General features: G+C 41.3%; 1 protein-coding gene across 1 annotated transcript in view; it reads left to right on the plus strand.

The window, feature by feature from the left end:
* Window positions 1-21,310, plus strand: part of arhgap36 (Rho GTPase activating protein 36) — a 97,448-nt gene that overhangs the window by 1,397 nt on the left and 74,741 nt on the right. The window lies entirely within an intron of this gene.

The raw sequence follows: 21,310 nt of genomic DNA on the forward strand, positions 1-21,310 counted from the left end.
TGTGTGTGTGTGTGTGTGTGTGTGTGTGTGTGTGGGTGAGCAGAGTGGCTCAGAGCCTCTGCCTGATGACCAAAAGCCCTAAATGCCTCCCTTGGCCAAGGGGGGGGGCGGGGGAGTGGATTCCCCTTTTTAGGCCAGTGGTTCTCAACCTTTTCAGGCCTTGACCCCCCAAAATATTCATATTTGAACTGGGGGACCCCCTCAATATAATCATATTTGAACTGGGGACCCCCAAAATAATCCCACTCTGACAAGCACTTTGTAGGAGTTGAGGCATTACATTTAGTTTGACTCGGTTCCACAGGAATATTCTCTACTCTATTCTCGGCTATTCCACAGGAATAGCCGATCTACAAGCTCACAACGCCTCGTGTTGTTGTGAGCCGTTGTGAGCAGTGAGCACAATCGTTGCCTCTTTCTGTTTGGCCAGTTTTTATTGTATAGTTTGTTGATTACTTAAATTGTCACTTTACTGTCATCTGACCCCCCAAAATCATGTGGGAACCCACAGGTTGAGAACCACTGCTTTTCGGCAATTGGTTAAGATGTTTGTCTTTAGTGTCCCTTTCCTACGCTGGAGACTCGGGTTTGAATCCCGGGCGTTATAGTACATTGCATTGGTGCCGTGACCCAGATGGGGTTTCCTGGGTAACCGGAATGCTCGCCCCCGAAAACACACTCTCCCCCATTTTTTCCGCGGACCGCTCGCCCCCAGCGGTTCTTGTATTTTTTATTTGTTTTACTGAGGTTAAGGTTAGGCATAGTTTTACTGAGGTTACGTTTAGGAATACCTGGTGGCGACTGTTCCGAGGTCGCCGAATTTGACCAGGGGCGAGCGTGTTTTGGGCCGAGCGTTCTCGTATTCGTTTCCTGTTGGGGTCAAAGGGGGGTGAGGGTAGCAGAGTGGCAGAGCCAATGCCTGATGACCAAAAAGTCTAATATTTCCCTTGCCATGGTTCACATGATGCTCGTCTGTCGCAAGCGTCATGAAAAAAAAAAATGCTTTTTATTGAACAATACGGAAGATTGGGGTACTTAGACCAGGGCATTTTAACTTGTTACATCCGTGGCCGTGGGGTAAGAACTTTATATTTGAAATCTGAACGTTTATGTAGATGTACATTGTTGTAAATGTAGAAATTTCAAAAACCAGGAACAAGTAGTGCCATGACTGTCATGATATGACAGTCATGTTTCAGGGCTCATATCTCCCCTGATTCCCATTTAGGCTGTGGTTAGGAGGAGATAAGAGAGAACTTTAGGCTATTGTCCTTTTCCGTGCGGGAGACACAGGTTAGAAGACTGTATGTGTCCAAGTGAGATTATGGTGATTTTGAAGCCTTGAAGCGTTCATGTGTTGTGGGAACAGATACAGTGCATCTAACAACGTTAAGATGACATTCCTCCTTGTAACTATGTAATTTCTGTCTCTCAGCTATATACTGTAGCTTATCATGTGTTTCGCCTCTTTGATGTCTTGCAGACGTATTGCACCATCACAGAACTCGCTGACACTTTGAACTGGACTTTGGAGCAGACTGTATCAGTCGAAACACCAGCTGTAAATTATGTATCTCACACGACTAAAATAAACATTCCCTCTTACTTTATTCTAACGCTACTACACCAATGGAGAGCACTGCAGCAACACGCACGCACTGCAGCAACACGCACGCACGCACGCACGCACGCACACGCACGCACGCACACGCACGCACACGCACACGCACACGCACACGCACACGCACACGCACACACACACACACACAAAAACTATTTTTTTGGGGTGTTTGAGGTGCTAGTGCTATATGACACTGCTGCTGTACAAAGCAGCTCTTAAGCCTTTGTGTGGTTCTTTAGAGAGGCTCTTTACTGGTTCTTCAGCTTAGTTTAGGCTCCTCTAATGGTTCTCGACATGTTTCGACCGGTTAAGGTCTTCATCAGGGCGAGAACAGTTCTCGCCCTGATGAAGACCATAACCGGTCGAAACATGTTGGCATTTTTTATAGAATAAACTTTGTTTTAACAAACACTCTACCGTCCATATTTTTTGAGTGCTCGGATCTCCTCTTTCTTTTTAAGTCTATATTCCCGCTGATCCTAGAAGCACCTTCAACACACCTTTAAAGGGATAGTTCACCCCCAAAATGACTTTTTTTCTATCGATTACTCACCCCATGGAGACTTGAATTCATGGATATTTTTTTTGTTTTTGTCGCATTCCTAAGCCAATAATTTGATCACCAGCGGACCGGTAGGCAGCGGTTCCGGTAGGGGTTCGTTGTGTCTCCTACCGGAACCGCTGCCGGTCATCAAATTATTCCTCCTGTGAGCACCCGGTTGGCCTTTGTGTTTTTTCTCTGCAAATGTATTTCTTTCTCTCCAAATTACTAATTAATTGATTACGAGCCAAAGAACACCTTTTAGTGCCTGTTATTTTTGTTTCGTTTGCTAGCCTACTCCTTAATAACACTGCAGGATGTAAGGACTTGTGTATACATTAATGCAGGATATATACAGGGTGGAGGGACTTCAGTAATGGCTACCACATCATTCTTCACATGCTCTCCCGTCATCGAGGTTATTGTTGCTTCCTTGTAGCGGAGTGTTTCCTCTGATGTTTTTTTGTTGGTCAATCTTGAATCTGTGTGTTGTAATAGTGGAACGTAACAAGCAACCCTCCCTGTGAGAACAAAGAGTGGAGATAGATTACACTATGAAGCTAAGAACATGGACTTAATATTTCTCCGGTTCTACTATAGTAACCTTATAGGTTACAACCTTATATGGAGTCTAGAGGCTAAGGAGTAACACGTAAAGTACCACAAACACAGGTACATTTGATACTTAGCAAAGTTGCGCTTACAGAAACTGAATACAAATGTCAATATAAATAGGGAAAGCGTCAAACTTCAGTACCTGAAAAGGAATCAAACTAAACTACACCAACCAAAACAAAAATGACTGTCTACACTCCCTAACTAAACATAAACGTGTTCAAAAAGGGTCTGTACTTTAAACACTAAGTACTAAAGTTATATGTTGTGAGCTTGTAGATCTACTGTTTTCACTAGTTTGGGTCCCAGGGAGACATAAAAAATTCTCTTTGGGTCTCAAGCTAAAAACCAGTGGACTAGAGGCCAGGTGGATTAGGTGGCCTAGAGAGCAGAGGCGGGCATCCTTTTCAGGTTCATGATCACACGCCATTTTCCAAGGCTGGCGTGAATGATCATCCCACACAATGGAAACCAACTATTGCTTTTACATCTTATTATAGGCTGCTGATTGCAATAATACAAACACATATGGTGAAAAATGTAATTATAAAATCTAACAAAGGATGACTAATTAAGGTAAGATACATTATTTTATGCGCATCAAACAATAGTAGTTCATAATGGTTGTTTTTTGGAGTGGTTGCTTGCTCACCCCTGACCTTAAAGGCTATAGGTGGACTATAGGTGCACTAGAAGCCTCTAGAAATCCGTGTCATTTTAGATGTTAGCTATATATAGGCTATATAGCAACATAAGTTTTTCAGAAAACTCTTAGGATTTAGAACAGTGGTTCTCAAAAATAGCAGATGTACAAGCTCATAGCTGTGAGCTTGTACATCTGCTATTTTTGAAGATTAAAAAAAAAATCGTGAAAGTGTCATTTTATAAATTAAATTTTACTTCTCTTCTGGGGGGGGGGGGGGGGGTGCCTGCAACAAAACATTTTCAGATGGGGGGTCCGTGGCCATCATTTTGAGGGTCCTTGACACGTAAAAGTTTGAGAACTACTGATTTAGAAGGCACTTGTAGAACTCAGACTCAGGTTTTAAGGGGTTAAAGCTATAAAGTGTGGTGTGGAGTGGACCTACACATCATATACTGTGCCAGGCAGGTTTAGGCACACGGTTACGTTTTATCAGCTCAGTTATATCACCTCACACTGAACCCTGATGAAACCTGAGAGGAATGTGCGATACTCTCACTCTCTCCCAAACTAGTGCAAACTACAGTAACAGGAGAGGAGAGAGACTATAGAATTTAGACTTCATTCATTGTCCCCAATGGGGGGAATTCCTTTCCGCAGCACTGAACATATCATGCAAACAGTTCATACAGCACAATAGCACACAATTGCAACAATACAACAATAATAATAACAACATACAATGAGAGACAGCAATCCAACACTCGGGGGCCTGTTCAGCGAGGCCAGTTGTTAAACTCCTCTATTCTTAGTAAAACAGGCCTGAGTTACAGCTGCACTTGTTTTGTGTCTATGCCAAATCTCTTTGCCAAAAATAGGCGATCTACAAGCTCACAACGCGTGAGCTTGTAGATCGGCTATTCTTTGGCAAATGTCCCCCCCCCCCAAGAATAGGCATGCTAGGGTTCAAGTGGCTAAGTTGGACATAGCTGCGGGTATCGATCGAGCTTTTCCCAAAGCAAGTCCTCCTGCACCTCAATGTTCTGCAGTGTGGTGGATAATGACTAAGTACATTTACTTGAGTACAGTTAAGTACAATTTGGAGTTTTTTTTTTTACTTTACTGGAGTATTTTCAATATTTTTACTTCTACTCCGCTACATCTCAGAGGAAAATGTACTTTTTACTCCACTACAATTATTTGAAAACTTTAGTTACTTTGTAGATTTAGATTATTATTACAAAACATACAGTATTTTAAAATAGACGATCTACAAGCTCACAATGCGACGCATTGTAGATCGGCTATTTTCAAAATATGTTTTTTATAATTTGTGAAAACTTTTACTTTTGGTACTTAGTATATTTTGATACCAATACTTTTACTCAAGTACATTTTTTATTCCGGACTTGTACTTGTAACAGAGTATTTCTACATTGCAGTTTTGATACTTTTACTTATATAATAATAACAATTTGATTACCGTCGGAAAGACGCTATTATGTATCCGGTAGGAGACTTAAAGGAGACTCTTTTGAGTCTCCTACCGGAGAGACCACCGGTCATCAAATTATTGACTTAGGAATGCAACAAAAACAAAAAAATTTTTTTGGGTGAACTACTCCTTTAAGTAAAGAATGTGTACTTTTTTCCACCACGGATGTTCTGTACCAGGCCCCGGAGCGGGGCATTAGGGCATTAGGGCATTAGGGCAAGGTGGTGACTGAGTGGGTGTGTGATGTCCTGCTCTATTGAGATTGAAATGCATGCAGTGGCCTTATTGTGCCGGTCCATTATCTCTGTTGTTAACTTCAAGTTAACAGAGAGAGCATAGAGAGCTGGCTGAAAAGCAGCTGGACCTCATTATAACCATTGATTGATTGATTGATTGATTGATTGATTGCAGTGGTGTGAAGTAACTAAGTACATTTACTCAAGTACGGTCTTAATTACACTTTTGAGGAATTTTTACTTTACTGGAGTATTTCCCACTTTCAGTACTTTTACTTCTACTCCACTACATCTCAGAGGAAAATATAGTACTTTTACTCCACTACAATTATTTGAAAACTTCTGTTTCAAGATACTTTGCAATTATCAATTATTATATTATAAAACACACATTAACCACTTAAAGGGGTAGTTCACCCCCCAAATAACTTTTTTTCTATTGATTACTCACCCCATGGAGCCTTGAATTCATGGATATTTTTTTGTTTTTGTCGCATTCCTTCCTTTATTATTTGATTATAATACATTTAGCCCCATTGATTCCGGTAGGAGACACAAATGCATTTGTGTCTCCTACCGGAATCAATGGGGACACATTTATTATAATCAAATTATTGGCTTAGGAATGTGACAAAAACAAAAAAATATCTATGAATTCAAGGCTCCAGATGGTCAGTAATCAATAGAAAAAAAGTTATTTTGGGGGTGAACTACCCCTTTAAGCACTATTTTATACATAAGCTATTTGAAAATAGACGATCTACAAGCTCACAACGCGTCGCATCGCTACGCGTTGTGAGCTTGTAGATCAGATATTTTCAAATATTTTAGTGCTTTTACGTTTGGTACTTTAAGTACATTTTGATGCCAATACTTTTGTACTTTTACTCAAGTAAACTTTGAATTCTAGACTTTTACTTGTAACAGAGTATTTCTATATTGCAGTATTGATACTTTTACTTAAGTAAAATATCTGAGTACTTTTTCCACCACTGATTGATTGATTGAATACTTTATTAGTCAGGAATGTAAACAGCGTGTGGTACAGTCAGACATTAAGGCTAGAAGGATAACACAACAAAAAGTCCTGGGGAAGTACCTGTTTCCATTGTGGTCCTATGTATTCAATTCATCAACCTAGCGATAGTCACCATCATTTAGTTGAGTTGTAGCAGGTACAATATATTCAGTAGTACCCATGTTGTTTCTTGCTATTTTAGTTGGCACTCGAGTTCACACATTACACATTAACACTCAAAGGACTACTATGGAAATAAGCTCTCAAGGGTTTTTTGTGTTTTATATTTTTGGCATAATGTACAAATCAATCAATCAAAACTCTGCTCTGTGACGTTAGTTGTGGAGAGCTTAATGACCCTGGCAGCACTGTTGGTTTTGCCTGTGAGTTTGGCCAGATAGCATGTTGAAGAAGCAGGTGCCTGTACGGAATGGTGCAGGAATTGCGAGGAGAGAGAATGAACGGGAGTGGAAATGGTGAAACAAAAAACATATTATGATTTATTAAGGCATCACCGCGCCATTGGAGCACTGAAAAAAGTTGAAGCCAGCAAAAACGTTTGATAGCTTCATGTTGCTGGCTTCCATTGACGAGAAGCCTGTTGCTTTGTCACCAGAACGCAGCATCAGCTGGGTTGCAGCTGAGTCTATACTGTCCAGTGTGTCACTGTGAGATCTTTTAAACCGTCAACTATTTGGTTATTGATGAGAATGGGGTGCTGAGGTCAGTTCATTTCCTTTGTCTTGCTGACGTTGAGGTGAAGATGGTTGTCCTCCTCTCACACCAAGGCGAATTGTGCAACCGTGTCGTGTGGGATAAGAGCGTCTGCTATACATGTGCATCTGTTGCTATGCTCACGCACCTTTATATCTTATCTCAGGTACTTGTGTAAATATGTAGGATAACTTTTTTTTTTTGCCCTCTTTTTTTGCCCTCTTCTTCTTCCCCTTCTTTTTTTTCTATGGAAATAACGACACGATGGGAACTATGCACGAAAACGAATTTCACTCACTTTTTTACTTCTGTAAACCTGTGATCAGGGTTGCCAGATCTGCTTATTATAATTTCCCCGCAAGATTTTATTTGAAAATAGCCGATCTACAAGCTCACAACGCGTCGCATCGCGACGCGTTGAGAGCTTGTAGATCTGCTATTTTTCAAATAGCTGATGTATATGTTAAAGTGCTCATGTGGCCCATAGTCGCTTCTTTTGGGCTGGTTTTCCTAGACCTGGTTGCTTGTTTCTCTCACAGAATCTGGCAACACTGCCTGTGATGTGACAATAAAGCTGAACAATTCTGATTCTGCCAAATGCCTAAATTGCAATTGTAAATTGTGACGGTCCCGGGCAGAGTGGTGGCCTGTGAGTATTTAGGGAAAGAATGGCTGTCAATACCACTGTCACTGAAACATGTTACAACAGGTATCATGTTTTGAAAGAGAGAGAGAGAGAGAGAGGGGGGTTATTGAGGTGCTGAGCACTTCCTCTCCCTTCAAAACGGACACGGCCCGTTTCAAACGAACCAGCTTTTGTCTTGTCTCAATGTCTCCCAGCTCCTCTCTTATTACCCAGTAAGAACCAGGTCCAGTTTAACCAGTTGAATTGTATTGTTGGTTGAGCCTTTTCACAGCAGACATTTTGGACAGGTAAACAAACACAGGTGAAGGTTATTTATAACAGAAAGAGTGCGGAAGTCGGAGCCCTGAATGAGGACAAAAAACTAAAACAATTTAAAACTAAAACGGCATTAAAATCGGTAAGAATCCTGAGCAGCTGCTCGCACAATGCACATAGAGGAGTGAAATAGACGAGGGAACTTGACGTACTAGGGGTGTGCCGATATATCGTCCCGCGATATATCGCGATACGTTTTCGTGACGATATGTATCGTTTTGGAAAAAAAATATATCGTTTTGATTTTTTTTTTTTTTTTTTTTTTACAATAATAATAATCAGGCATGCAAACAGCCCCGAGGTGAAAAGGGTGACAACATGTTGTTTTTTTTCGGGTCAGGTGTCACACTATTGCCCTATTTGGATTCAAAACGGCTATTGTAGCTGAAAAGCTACAAGTTTGCGTCTGAATAATGCAAAAACAGAATTATTTGTTTGCATTTGCTTTTTTTCTCCCCCATATTTTTTCATTACAAAAAAGTGCGTATTGTATCGTATCGAAATCGTATCGAAGTTGTGAGCCAAATATCGTATCGTATCGTTTGGTGAAATTAGTCGGCACACAACTATATGTACTGTACAGTATATATTGTACTGTATGCCTTCTGCCTTCTTCCCATGGCTGCTAAAGATACCGTACCTGCCTTAATCTAACCCCCCTATTCTGAGGGGGAAGGTTTGACACATGAACATTAACCCATTCAATCCGGGAAAAATAAATCTTGAAAATATGTGCAAATCTATGAATATATATATTTTTAAAGAGACACATTTTTTGACTAAAATCTTTGCTTCTGGGACTCCCTGGAACAAAATATTTTCAGATGGGGGTCCGCGGCCATATACATTATACAAATACAATAATTTTGGGGGTCCTTGACATGAAAAAGTTTGAGAACCACTGATATAGCAACATACGTTGTTTTTCAGAAAACTGTTTAGAAGATATTGTAGATGCGTCCCCGAATTGACTGGTTTTAAGGCCTAGTGTGTGTGTGTGTGTGTGTGTGTGTGTGTGTGTGTGTGTGTGTGTGTGTGTGTGTGTGTGTGTGTCTGTGTGTGTGTGTGCGGTCACTCAAACAGACAGTGACGCTGTACATATGGGTGTGTTGGGTGTGTGTTACTGTACTACTGTCAGAATTGGAGCAGATGAGGTCGGCTATATTTAGAAACATTGTGATAAACAGCCACAGAGTTTCAGGAAGTGACAGTTACGTGGAGAGTATCACATAAAATGGGGGCTTGTGTTTCAAACTTTCAACACATTGTTATTGTGAATTGATGGATGACGTGGTGTGTGTGTGTGTGTGTGTGTGTGTGTGTGTGTGTGTGTGTGTGTGTGTGTGTGTGTGTGTGTGTGTGTGTGTGTGTGTGTGTGTGTGTGTGTGTGTGTGTGTGTGTGTGTGTGTGTGTGTGTGTGTGTGTGTGTGTGAGAAATGGGGCTTAGGGTTAGGAATAGGCATTTAAGGGTCGGTTTACGGCTTAGTGTTGGAGTTAATAGGAAAAAGGGCCCTTCGGGCGTTTGGCCCGGCCTACCTGAAAGGCCCCCACATTCTCCCCCAGCCCCTACTCCCCCACCCCCCATACCACCGTAAACTCCCCCACCAGTTGCATGCTGGTGTCGTGCACCCAAAAATAGCACTCGGTTCTCAACCCCAAGATCAAGTCTGTCTTTCTTTCTTTCTTTCTTTCTTTCTTTCTTTCTTTCTTTCTTTCTTTCTTTCTTTCTTTCTTTCTTTCTTCCTTCCTACAGCATGTCTCTCTCTCTCTCTCTGTCAGATATTACCGTTCCAATCTCAGGTTCCTTTCACTCTTATTATCACAATCTATCCTATAACTCCTTCAGGTACCTCACTCTTTCTTTTCCTCATCCCACCTCTGCCCCTCCACTGTCTCATTATTTCATCTCTCTCTCTCTCTCTCTCTCTCTCTCTCTCTCTCTCTCTCTCTCTCTCTCTCTCTCTCTCTCACACTCTCTCACTTGAGCTGAGCTGGTAGAGCCCTTAAGGCCTGGACAGAAGAAGCCGTCTTGTCCTGACTGATTGTGTGACTACACCGGGAGATGATGAGATAGGGTGACCTTCTCACGGGCTGGCGGTCAGCTGATAGAGCTGCTCTGCGCCTTACTGCTTGAGAGGAATTTTAAAACATGGAAAAACCCACAAAATAAATATGCGATTGACTTATTTCCCACTGCCAGTAAATGAGTACGTCTTTCTCTTGTTGTTTCTGGTGTGTCACGTTCGACCCAGATCATTATGAAGCTCAGAACCTGTTACCGGAATGATGTCCATCATCACAAATAAAAGAATGTCCGTCGTCTTATCTATCCCTGAGACATTTTTCCACCAGAAATGTGTGTGTTTGTGAAGGGCACAGACACTTCTCGATGGCCCGTTAGCCCGACAACACCGTGCTGATGCTCATGCCTTCACACCAGGGGCGCAGCCATGGGTGGGCCTGGGTGGGCCGTGGCCCACCCACATAGAGAGCTGGCCCACCCAATCGATTTTGCAAAAAAAAAAAAATTGGGGATAAAAAAATATATATAATTAATCTTTGGATAAAAAAAACAGTAAAATCAGGCAAAAATAAGAATTAAATAACATAACCCTAACCCAACCCTAACCCTAACCTGCGTGCCCACCCGCTCCTGCTCAGGCCCAGCCTATACTAGCGTTCTGGCTGCGCCACTGCTTCACACACCCCCACAATATCGCTTAGTTCGTCTGACGAAGGTCTGGCAAGTTCAGCACAAACTGTCGGCCGATGCGCACATTGTTGTGCAAATGCGTTTGCCTGGTCTGCCAGTATTGCCGGGTCTGCTTATTATAAGCGACTTTGGGCTTGTATTCCTGTAAAGTCGCTTGTAAATATTCATAGTTGCTGGTTGCTTTAGTTTGGGCTTGTTTCTGAAGTTTAGTTGCTTATTTGGGCTGGCTTTCGAGATTCTTTTTGATAATAGCTGATATAATAGGGCTCAAGTGTTGAAACGGGTTGCTTCTTTTGGGCTTGTTTTCATAGACCTGGAATCTGGCAAGCTTGGACCAAACGTTTACCCCCCTCTCTCCCTCCTCTTCACTACCCCACGGCTATCGACGGGCTCTACCGGTCGGCCCAACGACAGAACCTGCTCGATTTTTCATCGACGGTAATCTGCGAGTCCCGACCCCGACGACTAGGCATGTAACGATTTATCGTATATCGATTTAAATCGATTCAAAGTGGTGACGATTTAAATCGATGCAATAAAATATGACATCGCGATGCAACCAGCAGAGGGCGCAATCGAGTCAGACTCCATTCCTTGTTATCCGCCTACTATTTTGTCCCCTCAGGGCCACCATAGCTGCCTCCGTCGGTCTCTTCTTCACTCACTCAACGGCAGGCTATGAACGAAGAGTGGGGTTCACGTCCTCTCAGGCTATGAAATCTAAACAACTAGGCGATCGCACTGCATAAAGAGGGAAATGTGCGTCGCATGTAAACATGTTTATTTGATTGATGAAAAGCCCAAACTATACCGTTTACCCCCTCCCCCATCTGACAATATTGTTAGCTGTTGTTAGCCTGTCTGATTTAAACTCTGTAGGAAACATACAACTGATAGGCTTCTAATGAAAACGGCTAATTCTGGAGCGCCTCGGTGCGGCTGCCGCTGCAGAGTACAATGAATAATAATCTATATGAATAATAATAATTTAACAATTGTATCAGACTGCTGACAACGTCAAACTCCTTTCAACACTGTCTGTCAGATATATAGCGAATTACATTGATATTAATCAATTAATTTTTAATCTAATCTCATTTAATCTCAGCAGTTTAAAACAGTTTCCCTTATTACATAAATGTGTACAGAATGCTGAGAATATAGCATAGATAAAAAAATACTTGTAAATCCCAAGCTTGGAACAAAGGCTAAGCCTTAATTTGTTTATTTGAAGGTTTTCTTTATAATTTATTTCATCTGGGACATATGTTTTAAAATTCATTTATTTCATAATACTTATATATTTAAAGTTATTATTTTACAGATAAAAAAGTATATGTCTTAATGTGTACCTTACAGTTAATGCATGTACCTCATGAATAATAAAAAAGGCTTAATTTCATATATTGAAAAGAGGACAAGAGAAAATACAGTTGTTAAAAAATACATGATTTTTGTAAGAGAAATAATCAAGGTTTTTCAGTAATTTGTCTCGAAAATAAATGTGCTTAAAAATCGTGAAAAATCGTATCGTGAACCTCGAATCGTGATTCGAATCGTATCGTGAGTTGAGTGAATCGTTACATGCCTACCGACGACACAGTGCTATCCAACGCCGAGTCGGCCCAAAATCGGTGCGGTGGAGAGAGCTGCCTTAAGGGTTGGAAGGGCTGTTCCTCAATCAATCACATCTGCTGAATCAGTCGACTGCTTCAAGCAGCGCCTGACACCACCTTCATGAGTGAGCCTTTGTTTTCTGGGCTTCCATGTTGGCTGTGTTCACTTTCTCTGTGTGTTTTGCTTAATATACACATTTTGTTTAGATCTGTTTTGTCTCTTCCTTTAGGTGTTTGTATCTCACCGTTTCGTTACGTGAAGCACTTTGTAAATGGATGTTTGAAACCCTAGCATTCCTATACTCTGGGCATATATCATAACATATCATAATGGCATACATTAGCCATACTGTACTGTACATACACAAAGTATAGAGGTTTTAAGTGTTTAAAAAAAAGTTGAAATGTTTTCTATCTCACTCTCCCTCTTGGAACTTAGAAGTACTTTACTGAGCTCAGTTTGATTAATGTTCTTGTAATGGGGCTCTCACACACACACACACACACACACACACACACACACACACACACACACACACACACACACACACACACACACACACACACACACACACACACACACACACACACACACACACACACACACACACACACACACACACACACACACACACACACATATCTTTTCCTGTCTCTGCGTTCTTGTCTGTTTGATTTGCGAGTCCTAAGGCTTGGAACTTCCATTTGGCTCCGCACTTCCAGGGATGGTCCAAGTTCCACGCGTTCTCCGTCCCATGCACGTCTCTGTAGATTTTCACATGTCTCACAACACAGCAATAGGACGCAGGGTAAATTATGTGAAATAGCCCTTTAAATGCATACTGTATATGTTCTGTCTGTCTGTCTGTCTGTCTGTCTGTCTGTCTGTGCACGAGCTTGTGTGTGAACCTGTGTGGCTCATACTGTATGAAAATCGATGATTCGCAGCACCCGGTGTACATGCACATCATGTGAATGTGTGTCCATATACAAATGCATGTTTACGCACAGGTGTGCGGCTCATGCATGAGAACATGTGCAAACATGCGCCCATGTGTGTGTGTGTGTGTGTGTGCACAGTGTTGGCGCGGCGTTGTGTGTGCGTTGGCGCTGTTACAATGTTGCCTAACCTCTTGGATGGGATGAAGTGGATGATGAGGAGAGAAGGAGATGAACAGAATCAGAGTAGGCCTGTCACTATTGTGACATCGTCTAATCGCAACTATTTTTGCATAGTTGTCGTTTCCATGCTGAAAATCTTTCATATATTTGCAAAAAAATTAATAAATGTGGAAATAGCAGATCTACAAGCTCATGAGCTTGTAGATCGGCTATGTCCACTTTTAATGTATTTTTAAAAAGTTAAGTTATTAAATATGTCAGTCTATTTCTTTGTATATTTAGGTTATTTGTCATATCTGCCCTGGGTAACTTCAAAGCCTAAAAGCCAAAAAAAAAGAAAAAAAGAAAATTAAATCGTTAATCGTAATTATTTGTGACAATTAATCGTCATGTAAAATGTCATAAAATCGCAATTATTTGTGTGACAATTAATCGTGTATTTACATTAATCGTGTATCTACATTAATCGTGTATTTACATTAATCGTGTATCTACATTAATCGTGTATCTACATTAATCGTGTATTTACATGAATCATGTAACATTTCATACATTTTGACAGCCCTATTACAGTGAAAGGAAAGTGAAAGGGTCAGAGAGAGGCGATGTTCCCAGCGTTGGGTGTGTTTGGGTGGACATGGGAACTGACCCCACCGCACGCGCCTCTACTTTGTTACATCTCCACTTTCCCTGCACTCTGAGGAGAAGACGGCGAGTGTTGACGTTCCCAAAGATCATGTTGTCGTTTAGGTGAGACCCCCCGCCACTACGCCCGACTCTGGAGCCACACGGAACGGAACCCCGCTGGCTGCAGGATCAAATCCCACCGTATAGTGCAGATTGTAGAACCTGACCTATGCCAGATGTCTGGGTTCCATCCCGAAATCTTGACTTCGATTTGATTAGAGTTGCTATTTGAGAGCATTAAACTTAACTCATTGACTGCCAGAGTTAAAACATCGCCTATAGCAGCCCTTGCCAGCGATTCCGAGCGTTTTTTACTCACCCGCCGATTGCTTTAAAAGACGTAGCCGAGTCTCAGACGGGGCTGGGTTTGTTGTGATCACATTATTTCCGGGTCCTGCTGTTCTCCAGAAGTCATAGGATCACTAATAGGTTGGCAAACAGTGCCCTCTAGCGTAAACCATTGAAAACACACAAAAAAAAACACACTCGTCAATTCGTCAATGGCAGGCTGAGCCTCGGGCCAATTGACGAGTGCACTCGTCAATGGCAGTCAATGGGTTTTTATGTTAAGTATTATGTATTAAAGTTCTATATATGAAGAGAACATTTAACTTTATTTATGCAATGAAAAAGCAAACTGTACTTTATTGTATTAATAATAATCTCTATTCAAAAGTTTTCAAATAGCAAATCTAAGTTCACAAGGTGTCACACGTGACAAATTGTGAGCAATTTTAACGACATGCCCAAAATAGGGAAACCCATGTTGAAAGTAGTAAGAAATTGGACAGCAGATCTACAAGTTCACAAGACATTGCGATGCGACACGACTAGGGGTGTGCCTAATTTCACCAAACGATACGATACGATATTTGGCTCACAACTTCGATACGATTTCGATACGATACGATACGCACTTTTTTTATTATGAAAAATATATGGGGGAGAAAAAAAGCAAATGCAAACAAATAATTCTGTTTTTGCATTATTCAGATATGCGAACTTGTAGCTTTTCAGCTACAATAGCCGTTTTGAATCCAAATAGGGCAATAGTGTGACACCTGACCCGAAAAAACAACATGTTGTCACCCTTTTCATCTCGGGGCTGTTTGCATGCCTGATTATTATTATTGAAAAAAAAAAAAAAAAAAAAAAGTTTTTAAACAATATTTTTTTTCTTCAAAACGATACATATTGTCACGAAAACGTATCGCGATATATCGCGGGACGATATATCGGCACACCCCTAGACACGACCGGTCGCCACCACTGTACAATAATAATACAGGGCTTCCTGCGTCTTGATTATTCCAGGATTCATTGCTATAGAGTGTTGGTTCAGTAACGGGTCTCCCTGTCTCTCCAGCTCGTCAGTAAACAGAAGTTTCAGGTCGGGATACCGATTTCATTCAATCAGGATAGAGAACTCATACAGGATACAGAATAAACAATAGTGACTTAAGTGATGACACAAAGAAATGGGCAGACAATATTGAAACACTAGACATTTTTATCTGAGAAATGGGTACTCTCTCCTGATTGGCTGAAATTGTCAACCCACCTGAAAATGTAATTAAATCTGGAAAGTCAGGGAGACCCCTGTTGCTGAACAAACACTCTATTCATAGTAATTATCACTATCACAATATAGAGCTTTAACCTTTTAACAAATAACGTTTTGTTTTTCTTTTAACCAAAAAAATATCACTTACCCTCCCTCGGAATAACATTGGGTTATTGGTTCTAAATATCAGTTTTCCATATATATTTGGGTTAATTGCTCAGCCCTATATGACTGATATACGGGTCTGGATCTGATCAGAATGTTGTTAGGTTAGGGAGGTTAAGAAGACTCCCTGCCTGTGGAAGCACACTGACCCCCTGCTGGTTGCAGGATCAGCTCCTCTGGCAGCACACTGTTCTTCTTGTGTTTGTTTCATTTTGTTCTCGTCTCACTCTCGGCTTTCACTACTGTCTCACAGAATGAAGAAAACAAACGCCGATGTTAATGTTCCCACAGATGGTGCAGCGCTTAGCGGAGAGAGTGGAGAGCTCTCCTTTTACAAAACAGAGCTGTGTGTGTGTGTGTGTGTGCGTGTGCGTGTGTGCGTGCGTGCGAGTGTTCACTGTCAGAGCATGCATGCTGTTGCAGGTATGGCCTTTAGTTTCTGCTCATTCTAAAGCTGACACTTTGGTAGAGGTTTGGTTTGTGTAGTTGGCTTGCCATGAGGATAGTTATTACCTTGATTAGAAATTGATATTCCAAAATAGTCTCCTCTTTGACTTACATTGCACTGTGAAACAGGTCTCAATGTCACTCTTTTAGCACACAAAAGAACAAAAAAAAAGCATATTTTGCCAGTATATATAACATCACAAAACCCAGTGTGACATTTTATTTATAGTTTTTAAATAAAAATGTCAACTCTGTTGATTTTAATATTGGGAGATACAGATCCGTGGAACTTCTTCATTCAAATCGCAAAATCAACATGAAATGGACATTTTTTATTTAAAACAAAATGTTGCAAGCCAATTAGAAAGATATTTTGGAATGGAGCTACTATTAAACACATCTCACCAATATTTGGAGTTACATTATGGCAAGGTAACTATCCTCTACAGTGGCCTCATTTTGCTTTACACACACACACACACACACACACACACACACACACACACACACACACACACACACACACACACACACACACACACACACACACACACTGAAAGCATATGAGACCTTTACATAAATAACACGTGTGTGTTGTTGTATATTTGTATCATGTGTTTCACTATGTCTTTGCACACGTGCGTAGATGCCTTCAGCATGTCCACATAACTACACAGGACATCAATGTGGTCACATTAGTGTGTGCGTGCGCGTGCGTGCATGTGTGTGTGTGTGTGGGGGCTCTTGTTTATGTAGATGCCTTAAGGGTGACTGATGTAGGTTACTTAAACATGTTCTCTTTGTGTGTGTGCAACTGTGCGTTAAATGCCATCAGAATGTCCTCAGAAGGGCGCTCTGATGGCAGAGCAGAATCCTCAGTGTTAATTGAACTCCGAAGAGTTAACGAATGGAGTCAAATAGACCTGTAGCCTTCGGGTCCATTTGGTTCCATTTGCACTCTCTTCAGAGTTAACCCATTAACTCTTTAACTGCCAGTGAGTTAAATCATCGTCTATAGCTGCCCTTGCCAGCGATTTTGAGCGTTTTTACTAACCTATCGACACCCAATATGATATATATTTGGCCGCGGACCCCCATCTGAAAACGTTTGTGCCAGGGACCCTCAGAAGAGAAGATTTGCGTTAAAAAAATATATATCAAATTATTCAAAATTTTTCAAACACTTTCAAGATTTTTCAAAATATTTTCAACAAGCATTTCAAATTGCAAGATGTGCAATCTCTGTGAGGTTGTATATCTGCTATTTTTTAATAGCCAACACTAAAATCTAAAACACAGATACTTTCCCGGTTTTAATGGGTCAAATTAACCACTCAAACTCTCTATACTTAGTAATAGAGAGTTTACTGGACCTGAGTTGGCTCTGTACTTGGACCGCCTTTTTCAGTCTACACCAAATCTCCAAAAATAGCCGATCTACAAGCCGCAGATCTGCTATTTTTGGCTAATGCCCCCCCCCCGCCCCAAATGCTGGGGTTCGAGTGGTCAACTGAGGATCGTGCAGTAATGTTTGCAGTTATATAATGAGCGTAGCCGCGTGTAATTGCAGCTGTTAGTGCACACTGCATAACTCCAGATGTCCTCAGCGTCCTCGGCTGGTGGGAAGAACTCCATGTCACGACCCTTCGGTGGTAATTCACGGTCACATGAGGGCGTTTAATCCAGTGACCTACAGCGAGTCCACCAGTAAATCCTCCCCATCGCAGCCACTATAGTCTGCATATCCACCAGTAAAATGCTAATGAAAAATGATTAACAAGCTCAGCTGCTGGGAGTTATTGGAGGTAATGAACTGCCAGTGAGACTTTGCATCAAAGGACATTTTAGCCCAGAAAAAAAAATCTTATTCGGAACACATGCGTGGAATTAAAGAAGAATATCAAATTCCCCCCAAAATGTTCCATCTAGACAAACAACCCACGTTGGTACTGGGGGAGAGCTGGAATGAATCTTCTGAAGTAATAAATGGAAATCGTCTCTGTCTCGGTGGAAACCTTGTATGTCCAAAACCTACTTTTCAGGTTTCAAATTAAAAAACAGTAGCAGACTGCTACTTTTGATGCTTTTGTGTGACACAAGTATGATAAAGTAGGGCGTTGATTTACAAAAAACTGTTAAAATAAGAGAGGTTTCTGCCCGACAGCAACGAAATGAAACGTTGTCACTTTCACATGTTATAAGGCCTGGTTTATGCTTCTCGTGGTCTGTGTGGTCTTAGCGCTACGGACAGTGCTCACAGTCCATGCCACGTCGTTATGTCGGATCAGAATCAGTTGCATTTGTCACATCACAGTCTTACAGGTGTAAAGCAGTGGGTGACCTAATAGTTTTTCATGTGCTGTCCATCATTTTGTTGTATTATTTGTGAGAAGAGAGAGGTTGAGATAGAGTGAGAGGAAAGAAAAATAGTTTGAAGAGTGGTTAAATAGGACAAATAAAGATATAACATAGTGTATGTGAAAGCAGATATGATATTTAAGACGTTAGCATATGCAGGTGTGTACATGTTATATTGAAACATTAGCATCATATGCAGGATGGATATGCATGAAGAAAATGAGCAGCAGGTACAATGTTTCTTAAGGTACTCTTTCAAAACCACTTTGTGTAGCATGAAAAAAGAGACGTTATTGTGCAGTCAGAGCGTCTCAAAGAATGGAGTGGACGTCCTGATCACCATATAGCAAGGAACTTGCCCGCTTCTTCTGCAGAAAATATCGAACGATATCTAATGTTGCCGGCCACCACAAAGTCTATAATATGAACTTAAATGCAAGCGGCATGTTAACGGGAAAACGCGGCTTAGTATTCTACATGAATACCAGCTTAGTTTCACTTACGTTTCAATGGTTTGACTTTTAAAACGAACGAAAAGGCTTTGCTCTGAAATCGCAGCTGCTAAAAAGACAATTAGAAAACCACACGGCAGTGGAAAACATTTCTCCAAATACAGACGACTGTATAACTTAATTTAGACGCTTGTTCACGCCGTCTTGATCGTTATTTGTTTTTCAAGAGTGCCGTATGAATGCGGTTTTCAGGGGCCTGTGGGAAGGGGAACATGAGAGGAGAGATGTGTTGACAATTAAGAAGATCTGAGGCCGTTTAATTTGAATATCAAGGCAGGGTTTCAGATGTTACATAATGTCCTCCATGTTTTCATGGTCGATGGGATAAAAATCGTGTCATGGTACTTGAATTAGTTTTTGATTGGACACACATACTGTACCCGATATAGATGCGCTAGAGTGCTTGTCTAATTTTCTGAATTTTTCTAATGTCGGTCAGCTGGTGGATCGCTGGTTGTTGTAACGAGCTGGCAATGACTATCGGTCATATTTCAAACTGGCACTCTGTTATCCCGAGTGGAAAAACAAGCTTAACTTACATTAAACTCGACCAAATTACAAGCAGCTGAATCCGTTTTCACGACTGAATCTGTTTCGCGATGACTAATATCAATCAGCTGGTGTGAGTTATATGTTAATAATGAGCAGTCGGTTGTGATTTAGATGTCAGGTTTAATTTAGCATCATAATGGGAGCCCAACATCAGGTCTCCCTGACTGTCTCTCCAGCTCCTTTAATGAACAGAAAATACGTTTTCAGGTGGGTTGCCAAATTCATACAATCAGAAGATTAGGCCTACCCATTTATTAGCTTCAATTTGATATTGTTCCAGTTCCAATTTTGTCTGCGTCTTTGTCTAATCACTTCCAATTTCACTTGTTTAGCCTGTATCCTGTATGAGTTCTCTCTTCTTAGTATAATTTTATTTTTATTTATTTGTTATACTAGACCATACCCGTCGGGGGATATGAGCACCCAAAGTATGATTTTGGGGACGCACACACTTATTTCATGCACATGATTTGGCAACCTGGTTGCCATGCAGCGACCACAAACGTGCATGCGCACGTACGTGGCTGCGCGTGCATGCGCACGTACGTGGCTGCGCATGCATGCGCACTTGGCCACGCATGCGCAGTAATATAAGTTAAATGTTCTCAGATAGAAACTAATCAAATAAAAATCTTTTTTGACAAAATATCGGACAAAACATTGGTAATCGGTGGTCTAGCATTCGCCAAAATCGGGCTCGGCATCGGACTCAAAACTCTGGCATGGGTCGGGCTCCAATCATAATAGAGACTTCATGCTATGCTGTAATCACCATCAATTTATTGGTTGAGCCTTCAGGCCTAATAACCTAATAACAAGATCTAATTCAGAACATGTTTTTGAGGAGGAATTTAATTTGAACATGACCGGGCCATGAGTCAAACATTAATTCCCGCAGTCACCATGCCTCACAAAAACAAATTACTGTTTGTGTCAGCTGGTGTCATTTAGCAGTGTTAGTGAACTGTCAGATGCAGTTTACGTGCATTATGTTTGGCCCTTTAAATGGATTGTTCTTGTCCAGAGTGACTTGAAACCTTGAGTGCAACAGGAGAGAGAGAATTACATTCCCTGACCTTAAACATTACTGTGTGTGTGTGTGTGTGCGTGCGTATGTATGTTGGTACTTTCGCTACTTCATATGTATGTGTACCTTATGACCTTTTCTATTGATTACACAGCCCATGGAGACTTGAATTCATGGAGATGCTTTTGTTTTTGTCGCATTCCTAAGCCAATAATTTGATGACACGGCGGCAGCTCCGGTAGGAGACTCAAAGTGTGAACTCTGAGTCTCCTACCGGAGACATTAGCATCTTTTCGCCGGTCCTCAAATTATTGGCTTAGGAATGCGACGAAAACAAAAGCATCTCCATGAATTCAAGGCTCATGGGGTGTGTAATTGATAGAAAATAAGTAATGTTTTGGGTGAACTATCTCTTTAAACCTGTGATGTGACGTGACAATAAAGTTGAGTTGAGTTGATGTACGCAAGGGACTTACGGGATACAGACCAGTAAGGAATCCATATTCCTGTGTGTGCGTGTGTGCGTGCGTGCGTGCGTGCGTGTGTGCGTGCGTAGTGACCTGGGAGGACCATGGTAGAGTTACGACAGGAAAACCTCAGGATTCTTACCCCAAAAGCCAGTGGGTACCAGTCTCCATGTACAGTAACAATAAATCTGAGCTGACACTCACTCCACTGGAAATATCTGTCTGTCTGTGTGCGT

The sequence above is a fragment of the Gymnoscopelus braueri genome (assembly GCF_963280865.1).
Source record: "Gymnoscopelus braueri genome assembly, chromosome: 15".
In the NCBI taxonomy this organism is placed as follows: domain Eukaryota; kingdom Metazoa; phylum Chordata; class Actinopteri; order Myctophiformes; family Myctophidae; genus Gymnoscopelus; species Gymnoscopelus braueri.